This window comes from Nasonia vitripennis, unplaced genomic scaffold (genome assembly GCF_009193385.2).
Source record: "Nasonia vitripennis strain AsymCx unplaced genomic scaffold, Nvit_psr_1.1 unplaced0251, whole genome shotgun sequence".
Lineage (NCBI taxonomy): Eukaryota > Metazoa > Arthropoda > Insecta > Hymenoptera > Pteromalidae > Nasonia > Nasonia vitripennis.
The window spans coordinates 292477-304689 of record NW_022280030.1 but is presented as its reverse complement, the minus strand read 5'-3'; the positions used below and the strand labels follow the sequence as shown (position 1 = coordinate 304689).

General features: G+C 31.9%; 1 protein-coding gene across 4 annotated transcripts in view; it reads left to right on the top strand.

Annotated features, from left to right (window-relative positions):
* Positions 1–12213, top strand: part of LOC116418353 (exostosin-2-like) — a 225327-nt gene that overhangs the window by 28664 nt on the left and 184450 nt on the right. The gene's annotated exons all lie outside the window — the stretch shown is intronic.

Sequence of the window (12213 nt, the reverse complement as noted above, 5' to 3'; positions counted from 1 at the left end):
TATATATAAAAGTTGTTTCATTGATCAGTCTGCTCGAATCTATCGATATAGTATGATCAGTAAATCATAAACATTTTGTACGATAATATTCCTATAAGTTTATGTGTAATATTTTTCTAATATAGTATTTGACGCAGAAAATCATAGTATCAAAGCCGACTAAACATTAGAAGGCAGTGTGAGTTAAATATATATATATATATATATATATATATACAGGGTGACCCAATTTAAACGGGCACCGCCCATAACTCGTCAGGGACAGCCACAATCGAAAAAATGGTAGAGACGAAAGTTGTAGGATATTTGGCGTTGCTAGAGGAATTACGTAGGCGGGGTTTCATTCTGGCTGCAGGACATTGAGATGACCTTCAGTGCCGCAACCGAACATACCATTCTGAACGTAAAATGTACCGCTCTTTCCATTCCCGCAATAAAAGAATGGGGTTCCTATTTAAAAATCCAAAGTTGACCTTCAAATGACCTTGAAAAACGCGTTCAAGGTCAAATCCAAGGTCACCATCGGGTTGCCCCTTCGATATCCTACAACTTTAATCTCTACCAATTTTTTTAATTTGGCGTTGCTAGAGGAATTACGTAGGCGGGGTTTCATTCTGGCTGCATGACCTTGCGATGACCTTCAGTGCCGCAACCGAACATACTATTCTGAACGTAAAATTTACCGCTCTTTCCATTCCCGCAATAAAAGAATGGGGTTCCTATTTAAAAATCCAAAGTTGACCTTCAAATGACCTTGAAAAACGCGTTCAAGGTCAAATCCAAGGTCACCATCGGGTTGCCCCTTCGATATCCTACAACTTTGGTCTCTACCATTTTTTCGATTGTTGCTGTCCCTGACGAGTTATGAGCGGTGCCCGTTTAAATTGGGTCACCCTGTATATATATATATATATATATATATATATATATATATATATATATATATATATATATATATATATATATATATATATATATATATATATATATATATATATATATATATATATATATATATATATATATATATATATATATATATATACATATTTCTGATATCCACAAATGCGATCTGCGCATTCGTACCAATATGTATAAATACCTGGGAAAGTGGTTTCGATTCCTCAGTCTGCCCTGACCTATAGAAGTGGCCAGTTCGGAAAAATTATAATAATTTTGTTCGATATTATTCATATACATATCTGATATTTATCAATGCAGTACGCGCATGCGTACCAATATGTATGGATAGCCGGAGAAATTATTTTGATTGTTCAGTCTGCTCTGGCCTTAGAATTTAAAGATCTTTAATTTTTATTTTGCTTTGTATTGTCATATTAGCTTTGGTCTTGTATATAGTTTTTCATTTGAACTTTTTATGCTTCAAACTTGTTGTGACTGTCGACTTTATGGGTTTCAGTGGAGAGGCGCTGTTCGCTTGCTCTTAAGTCTATGTTGTTACACAGTTTATAAACCTCAAAAAATTCAAATAAGATAAGAATTATACTAATAGGTATAAATATGTCAGTTATTGAGAAAAGATATGAATGGCTTTACGGCACACAGGAATATTTAAATAACCCGAAATTATTAAGGCCCAAAAATTTTAAGATTATAAATTTTAGGATCCGAAACTGTTAAGGCCCAAAAATATTTCAGGCCCAAAAATGTTTGAGGCCCTAAAATTTTAAGGCCCAAAAATGTTAAGGCCCAAAATTAAATCCTAGATGTTAAGTTATTGGGTGAGACGGCAGGCCCCGCCCGGGGGATAAGAGAGCAGCAATAGATAACTTGCCTGGCGTTGGCAAGTTACCGATCGAGTGGCGCTAGTAGCTAAATGTAAATAGTCTACCTATTCGCTGGTAGATAGCGTGCGCGCATGTAACACAGGAGAGAGGGAGCGACTCGAGTATATAAGGAGCCCCGGAGCCAGCAGCGAGCATTAATGATCTGGCTCTTAACTGAGTAACAAGCGAATGGTAGCACTCGCTTCTTACTCCGGTCTCCTGCATACTTAGTAGTCTATGAGCCATAGGCTCTCGAAGAGTATGCGTGCAGTCCACTCCCTCTCCTGTAGGCTCTGAGATCCAGCATCGCTTATAAACATTTATATCAAGTGAATAAACATTTATTATTTATAAATCTATTATGTCTCTAGTGCAACCCCTTATTAGTTTCATCCACTCCTTTCCCCCCTTCAAATGCGTCACCGGTTCAGGATAGTAGTACCCTGTTCTTAGGTGGGGCTATCTGGTCAGAGACTCATAGTAAGATGGTAGTACCTCACACATCAGTCTAATAGCTGCGTGGTTTACCTAAGTGTGCGGGATATGCGTAGTAGATATACCCTACTTATCTTCTCCAACACACGAGCAGCTCTCCTCTGGTGGGTCTCCCGCTTCAGAGGATAGGGAAGGCTTTTGTCCACTCAATAGATATTTCCCGGTGGATCAAAGTCTATTGTCATTCTTCGGATGTGCTTTTCACCTGGCTCACTAACCTCGGGTCAAGAATTCCTCGCGTTCGCGTACTAACACTTCGCGGACCGTTTCATGGGAAAAGATGTGAAAGGCTTCACGGCACACGGGGACATTGAGCACTTTAATATAATAGTAGAAGTAGATTTTGTTGAGAGAATTGCTCGTTTGTAAAATAATTAAGTTTGAAAATTAATTTTGTGAAAAAGTCAGTCATAGCTATAGATATACGTACGATTCTTTAATTATTACAAAGGCTCCTTGATCGAAATTACAAATATTTAAGAATTTAAATCATATGTCCTGTTGACTCATCTGTTGCATTATAGAGGTAAAAAAACTTGATTGCTACACATTCAATGGTAATAATTTTGAATGAAAAATCGGCCGCGCCATGTCTTATCAGGTTCGGTCAATTGATCAGCTAACTCGAGTAAACACTCTGCGTGGATCGCAATTGCTCGAGTTTTTTTCTCATCTCGCGGCTTGCAGCCGTTTCTTTATCGCTGCAAGGGTCAAATAGGCATATGCTATGCAGTTACATGCAATTTTTGAAGCCCATGCTTAGTAGCCGACACTGGTAGAATACCGTCTGTATTTCCAAAATATTCTTATTCCAGGAAGATAATCATTCAGTGCAAGTCCAGCTGAGCTGGTCGAGCATCGGAACAGTCAATATGCCAGTCAGTATTCAGCAGATATAAATAGAGAAATCTTACTTATATACTAATTCAGACGCCAGCTTTCTTTCTGTATTTTTTTAATTGTCCCCTGGATTTTTCAACTCGATATGGTTCTATTTATAGCGCTTATTGAAAATAACTTGGTTTTTCGCCTAGCAAATACTTTCTCTGTTTGTTATTAACAATAATAACGGTCAATTCATGGTTTTTTAAAAATATCTCGAAAACTACTGCACCTACAAAAAAATTATCATGATTAAAAGTTGCTTGAAATATTGAAATGCATAAATTATCATAAGACGTATTTCCGCGTAGACGCAGTTTTTGCAAAAATGTAACTCCTAGCATCATGTCTCTAAAATTTTTCAACTGGATATTGTTGTAATCGAGCAGCTTATTACAAATAATTTGGTTGTCTAGCTGTCAAATACTTTTTTTGTTCATTCTTAAAAATAATAATGGTCAAAATATGGTTTTTCAACAATAACGTAAAAACGACTGCTCTTATTATGAATAAAGTTATTAAAACTTGTTGAAGACAAAGTGCATAACGTACTATCTAAAGCATTTTAGTGCAGGTGTAGTAGATTTTGCAAAATTCAAACCTAAACTTTTAACTATGCTATGCTGTAATTCAAATTGAATTTTTCTTTAAACATTTCTTTATAAGTTTATTTGAAACTCATTGAAAGGTTATGAAATCAGTTTAAAAAAACACCTTTTACAAGGTAAAATGTTGGCAACTATAAGTTTTCTATCCATCCTCACCATTCTGTATCTTAGTATTATAATTATGATTTCTCCTCTAGTTGTTATGCCAGTGTTTCATCGATAGACTATAAGACAACGGGACGGCAAGTAAGCATTAAAAGAATCACTTTGACAAGTACAACCATCTTATTTTTTGTATAAGATGAAAATCCGCTTTGTGTTTAAATGATTCTTATATACAGGGTGACCCAATTTAAACGGGCACCGCTCATAACTCGTCAGGGACAGCCACAATCGAAAAAATGGTAGAGACCAAAGTTGTAGGATATCGAGGGGACAACCCGATAGTGACCTTGGATTTGACCTTGAACGCGTTTTTCAAGGTCATTTGAAGGTCAACTTTGGATTTTTAAATAGGAACCCCATTCTTTTATTGCGGGAATGGAAAGAGCGGTAAAGGCTATAGCCGGGTTACTATGGTGAAATGGCCCCCTTGGAAAATGTATATATGTTATATACCATTCGATGGGGGATAAAAAAAAACTCCCATAGCCAAATTTTTAGCTCTCTGCCTAGTGCGCATGCGCAGTAACGTCGATAAACGTGTTTTTTTGATTTTATTTTTTTCTGAAGTCCCTATAGGATAAAAATTTTTTTAAAAATTCACATTGGTGTATTTTTATGTCATGAATAACTGCAATTTTTTTGGGATTACATAACCTCAAATATCGGATCTAAAAAAATTATTAAAGTTTTCAATCGATATTTTGACCCCCTTGTTTTTGAGGTGTAACTTTTTAAGTAGACTTTTTTTGTGTACTTTTTCCCGTTCTTTACGATGGCACTAACGTTTTTTCCTTAAACATGGTGGCACAACTCGATTTGAGCCAAAAACTGATTTTTTTGCCATTTTTTCACGTTTTTAGCTGGTTATGTTACAATTTAGTTACTAAAGTGACTCCTTTTGAGTAGTTTTGCATATCTTCCCATGAAAACATAATCAAATGAAATATTTTGTTCGCTCCAAGCCGTATTTTTTATATTATCTTACGTTTTCAATGATGGTCTTATCAGAATTTGAGGTAATAAAGGGTTTCTCTCTATATATAAAAAGAATATCGCCTCTGTCAGTGTCTGCTTTTCTCTTTAACCTAAAAATGCCCTCATTTGAGTGATTTAACGCCGAAAAAGGCCATTTTTGGTACCATGTAACCCAAAACTAACCTAAAAATGTCATAATGCAAGGGTTTTCACGCAAAAAAGCCTGTTTTTAGCTAAACATAGCCTTGAAATCGATCGTTTGAGGGTACTTTTGGCGTCTTGTGGTCTTAAAAAGGCCATATTTGGCTTATCTGCCTCTACTTAATTGATTATTCAAAATCTATTGACAGTAATAATTATCAGGTAAAAAGGAATTGAAGTTAAGTATGTTCAATTCGTACAAAGTATAATTTATTATCTTCATAGGCTATTTAAAATAAATTATGGAACGTATACAAGTAGCTTTTTAAAAATAACGAATGTTCACAATAGAAAAAATGATTCACTCATCATTGTCACTATCTTCATCAATACACACTTCAATTTGATCATTAAGAAACATTTTAGACAGAATTTCAGCTGGTCGTATGATTTTTGATAAATATCTTCCATGTGAAAGATAATAGATTATGGCAGCAATATGCGCACAACATCCTATAGTACGGTTACCGTTAGCACAATCACAACAGTGTCTTAAGATGCTAGAATAACCAATACCATTTGGTTTATACTCAACGAAACATTTGTATTGTTTTCTGTTAATATGCCTGGATTGAACTTCAAGTTTGAGAATATTGTTAGTCTCTTTTGAATATCCAATCTTCAAATTATTATCTGCGTCAAGCATTTCCGCTAAGTAAGATATTGTCTGTTTAAGCTGATATGTTCCTGTAAACAGAATTTTCAAATCTTTTATTGTTAATTCAGGAAAGTCTGGTAAATCATCCGAAGTTATTATTTTAAATGGTAGTTTCCGACGACTCCATCTTTTGTCTGCTACTAAAACTGCTAATGTATTTTCAACATTTTTTCTAGATTGCATAGCACTAAATATTTCATCTTGCATGTCTTCATCAGAATCTAGGCGTTTGCCAAACAAGTTATTTAAGTAGCAAGAAATTTTACAATAAGATCCAGTATTTTTCACCATTTTATTATCAAGTTTGTGATCTAATAACCTATATTTTTTCTTTTGAACTCCGTGCACTGCTTCAACAACCCATCGCAGTTTTGTCGTGAATCTTGTTTCATTTGATTCTTGCGTAGAAAGTTGAGATTTTGAACCTTTGAGTGCAGGCATCAAAACAATATAACCCATATTTTCTAATTTTTGTTTAATGTCCCTGAAACCTCTATCCAGTATAAAAATGTCCCATTGGCGAAGAAGTTTCTGTAAAATATTCTGCTTCTCTTCCAATATTTCAATCAGTATTGTAGCATCATTTTTATTTGCAAGATATGGACCTAACTGGTCAACAACATAACCATTAGTAGTACATATAGTAAATGGTTTAGTCAGAGGAACTTTTTTTTGGCCTGAATAAGATTTTCTTTGGTACTCGTTATTAGAGCTTTTTTCATGCCTTATATAAGTACCATCAGCAATCAAAATAAGTTGTTTACCTGGATGTAATTTCTTTGCCATATTAGAAGTTTGATTTTCAATCAATTCATTTCTGTCTACATTTTCTAATCCAAAGTGTTTTGGTAGTAAATCTTTTTCGAAAGATAATAACACTGATTGACAAAAACGAGATACTTGTTGTTCGCTTTCAATGTCAAATATTGTAGAGATGAGCGAGTTAGAATTCCCAGAGCGCATTTTGAATAAAAATACGACAATGGCTTGTGTCGCTGTCCTTACACAGGAATTCTTCAGAGAAGTGAGTTGATCTTTAAGATAATTAATATTTTCCCACGTTAATCCCGTAAAAACTTTCAATTTTTTTTCAGGCATGGAAAATTCAGCTACTGTATCTAATAAAGTTTCGTCTGCTTTCATTGATAATTGACTCAAAAATTGTAGTAATTCATCAATATATACCGTACTTGTAGTGGAAAAAATATTAATTTTATTTAGTTCATCTTCATAAAATCTTTTTTTAATTAAATGTGTGCAACAGCATCTATTGCCATGTGGAATAAAAACATTCATTTTACTATAAACTTGAATTCGGGCCTCTAAAGGAACTAATATATTATTAGTCTGTTTTTGGTACCCACAAACAAAGCAATATTTATGTGCCGCAATCGTCCTTTGAATAAGTAATTCCGTGGTTGCTCGTACTTTTTGTTCCTTTATTGTGTATACAGATGATTGTGTACTTTCCTGAGATGATGAAGTGACAGTTAGCTGAGAAAATGATTCAGAAACATTTGAATCTTGAGACGAAGCAGTTGCTGGAACATTAACCTTTTTAGGTTTAGAGCTTGATATGTATTTGGCTAATCGCTTTCTACATGAATCACAAATTACATCATGGATGTAAATATCTTTATTTGATAATTGTTTAGCATATTCGATTTCAACTTCAGATTCGATTTCCTTTTCTCGACCAATTGATTTTCTAATATAAATATTACACATGGCACATCTTCGATCATCGCGTTTCCTGATGTTATCTGACTCTTCATTACTATTAGATGCCATATTTATTTAACCATTAGACAAGAAGATCACTTCTGAAATAATAAAATATAAATATTTTACAATACATTTAAAAATGCTGTTAGTTAGTTTTTAAAAATCTAAAAAAATTGTTTGCCTTTTTTTAAATTAAAAACTAGAATGAATAATAAATATTAGAAAAATATTATAATCTAAGTTCTTGTATAATCCAGTTTTCTCAGTAGCTTTACATGAAAAGTAAAAAAATAATATTGCCTAGTAAAAGTGAAATAAGTTGTATTTCATTTATAATTTGTTTAAGCAAATAATTTTTTTTTGTCATAAAAACTGTATTGAAGTGCTTGCACCTAGTGATTTTATAAAATCAACAAACCTATGAAATTATTATATTCAATTTGTTTTTTTGTAAAAATATGTTCTTGTATCTAGACATGAATAATACTGTATTTTAAAATAAATAAATAATGTTGTTTTTAATGATGTTTCATATACGTATGTGTTTAAAGCATAGGTTAGCTTGTGTTTACTTTATTCATTTTACATTTTTTTAACTTAAAAGTTAATTGACAATTAATAAGTTCGCATCCTATTAGTTTTATTTTTCATTTTTATTATTTCTCATGTATTGTTTTTATGTAAAACCAAATATTTTTTCTCATCTCATAATAATTAACTATAGTAAAAATCACATCATATATAGTCATATGCAGATATTTATGTGCATTTTTTATTAATTTGACAGTATTTTATACATAAACAAATTAATTATTGTTCAAGACTTTCTATATTTTATCAATTTAATCATACTTGTATAATTAATATACCGCATTACATCAAAACATGCAACTCATCAATCGTCAAATCCGTTTCTAGCAAAAGTTTATTGTCATATTTTATTCAAATGTTTTTCCTTCTTAATTTTATTTAGTTAATAGTTTCAACAACTTTATGTTTAACTAATTTCTCATTTTACTTTATGTGATTAGCCTAAATTGGTTAAGTTAAATAGATAAAGACTCGTTCCCCTTACATGCATTGTACGTATATCTATATCTATAGGATTGAAAATTCATTTTTATTAATTACTTTTTTGTTAGCTTATTGATTTAAAATCTGATTGCTATTTTTGTTTTAGGATAAGATCGGATCTTTATGCGAGTACTAAAACAGTTTATAATTTAATGTTGGTTTAAACTTTTGATTTTATGCAAGAATTTAATAACGTACACAACATGTTTTTCTTATTTAGCGTATAAAAAGGTCTAATAATTATCTGTTATTATTATTACATTATTATATTATTATAATATATTATTATATTATTATATCATATTATTATATTATTATATCATATTATTATATTACTATATTATCTGTCATTATTTTTGATACAATTACTCTTAATACTACAGAATTTATAATAAAAATTTTATTTTTCTACCCATTAATAAGTCTTACTCTGCATATACCGGTAAAATACAAGTGTATTTATTATAAATACATGGGAGATTTTTTATTTATCAGTAGGTTGGTTACAGTATTTTTTTCAAAACTCAAAGTGTCGGCATAAAAATAACATTTTAGATATTAATAATAGGTTTTGATTTTAAAGAAGTTATTTAACAAAATATTAATTTATTGTGTAATATGTATTAGAAATACATATAACCCTAATATCAAAGCATATAATCTGTGATGTCAAAACTTTTGAAAAACTTTGTTAAATCTTCATTTTTTTAAAAGATATGTAAAATATATAGTACTCATTTTAAATATACAAGATTGTTAGTTTTGAAGTAAACAGCAGAAAGATTTAAAGTAGCCGCGTCAGCCTTCGGTTCCAACTAACTCCAATGTATTTGAAAATAAATACTTAACTACTTTATTATTTTTTCTAGTATTGCTATCAATTATCAGTCAAAAGCCGAAATAGTAAAAAGAAAAATCGAAACAATTTTTATTTGCTAGATTTTAATTTACTTTAAAAGTTATAAACTTATACTAACAGCGTTTTCACCATTCACTTGTATTAGTATATTATGGAGAAAGTACAATTGAGTCCGTCGTCCCGTACCGACCTCGGGACATACCGTCTGAAATAAGCTGTTTTTACGGGATTGGCTAATTCTGTACCGTCGATTGGGTTATCGAACAGAATTAGCCAATAATATAAAAGTGACTTATTTCAGACGGTATGTCCCGGGGTCGGTACGGGACGGGACGGGACGTATTGTACTTTCTCCCTTATATAGACAATAGTAAGAAAAAAAAAAATTAGTTTTGAAAAAAACAATGTTGGCCATTGGTTTGCGCATCGTTTAATTAATTAAGAAATCAAAATACTTTATTTGTTTATGCTCCTGATAATTCTTAATTTTATGATTGACCATTCACTACGCAGATCGTCTGCATTGCAGCCGCCGCGTCAACCGCGCGGCCAAGCATAACCTTTTATTATAAATAAAAATAAACAATAAACAAAAAAGTGCGACAGAGACAATACTTTCGACCAATCACAGAACGTTTAAAAAGAACATAACATTAGCCATCAGTTTTATAATAAGGTGATATCACAATTCTGATAAGACCATCATTGAAAACGTAAGATAATATAAAAAATACGGCTTGGAGCGAACAAAATATTTCATTTGATTATGTTTTCATGGGAAGATATGCAAAACTACTCAAAAGGAGTCACTTTAGTAACTAAATTGTAACATAACCAGCTAAAAACGTGAAAAAATGGCAAAAAAATCAGTTTTTGGCTCAAATCGAGTTGTGCCACCATTTTTAAGGAAAAAACGTTAGTGCCATCGTAAAGAACGGGAAAAAGTACACAAAAAAAGTCTACTTAAAAAGTTACACCTCAAAAACAAGGGGGTCAAAATATCGATTGAAAACTTTAATAATTTTTTTAGATCCGATATTTGAGGTTATGTAATCCCAAAAAAATTGCAGTTATTCATGACATAAAAATACACCAATGTGAATTTTTAAAAAAATTTTTATCCTATAGGGACTTCAGAAAAAAATAAAATCAAAAAAACACGTTTATCGACGTTACTGCGCATGCGCACTAGGCAGAGAGCTAAAAATTTGGCTATGGGAGTTTTTTTTTATCCCCCATCGAATGGTATATAACATATATACATTTTCCAAGGGGGCCATTTCACCATAGTAACCCGGCTATAGCCTTTATGAAAAAACAGATAAAAAGTACTTTTAGCGTTTGCTGTACAACTTTGAAGAAAATTTTTTTTAGCGCAATAACGACAACGGGAACATATTATACGGGAACTTTCCTATCAAAATACGGAATAAAAAAAATCGATTTTTTCATGCTTTCAAAGGTGTTGTGCCCCCTTAACCAAGAAGTGGATTAAAATGAATTGTTGACTATTTATATGCCATAATTTAACGTAGGTAATTAAATAAATGAAATTTGTTGTTATTGCATGCGAAATAAAATATAAGCAACGAAAGTTATTTATTAAACACACAAAAAATAAGCATGCGATTGATGCCTTTAGTTTGTGACATATAGCGCAAGAAGGAAAGTTTTTCTAGATTTTAAGTATATTTTAATATTTTGTATTTTATTATGTAATGCCACTGCTTGCGAACACGTTTATCAAGTCACAGTATGGTTTTAACCTACTAGATGGAATTTACCTTAATTTTTATAATACATATGTAACTATAAGGATCGTACTGTAGACGATTGACCAGAAAAGTTAAGCAACGTTTTCATAATTTCGTAGTTGGATGGGTGACCGGCATTGTACAAAATGAAGAAAAATTTAGATTTAAGTTTTTTTTTGGCTTTACAAGTAATACATGTCTAAAAACTTTGACTATGGTGTTACACCTATTATAACATTTTTTTAAACAAATATTTAAATATTTTTTGGTTAGGACATATAATAGTACAAAAAAACTATCTATCTAAAATTGTTCGATAATGAGATGAATTATAATACGTATTTTATTACGTGAATTTTGCTGTTCTTTATTACGTACTATTATGCATACTATAGTACGTATTATTGTACGTATTATTGTACTTATGATTGTACGTTTGATTGTACGTATAATCGTTCGTCTTTATTTTTAATATGGTAAGCCACTAAATTTTAGCCACTCAGTAGTCACTCTTTTCTAGCAACCCGGCTTATAACAGGGTCACCTATCTGTTCTATCTGACACCCTGATCCGTGTTTTTTTTTTTCTAACTTATTAAGCTGGTCTGACTTGTCTATTTTTTGACACAGGAATCATACGTTTGTTCAAAAATATAACAATTAAATGTAAAAATTCAAAATTTTTTCGAATGCGGGCAAAAAATCCTTCTTTGCCACTTAGCGGAAAAAAGTTGCAAAGCGGGCGGTAAAATCTTTATTGCCCGCATATCCGGTTTTTATTATTCGCCGGTAACAAAAGAGTCACTTAGAGGCCGATTAGTCTATTTTCAAAAAAGTGATAACCGTAAGTTTTCAACTCGTTCATAAAGCGATTTGATTGGTTAGGAAGCAACTATCCGATCTGAATATAGTTACGATCCCAAACTTCTAGCCTCGAAAAAATTGAGCGCGTGAAGTGCGCGTTGGATTCTGCCTGTACGTAAAATAATGCTAAAATCGTTTGCGTTTTACAAAAATATCAAAATTCGAGA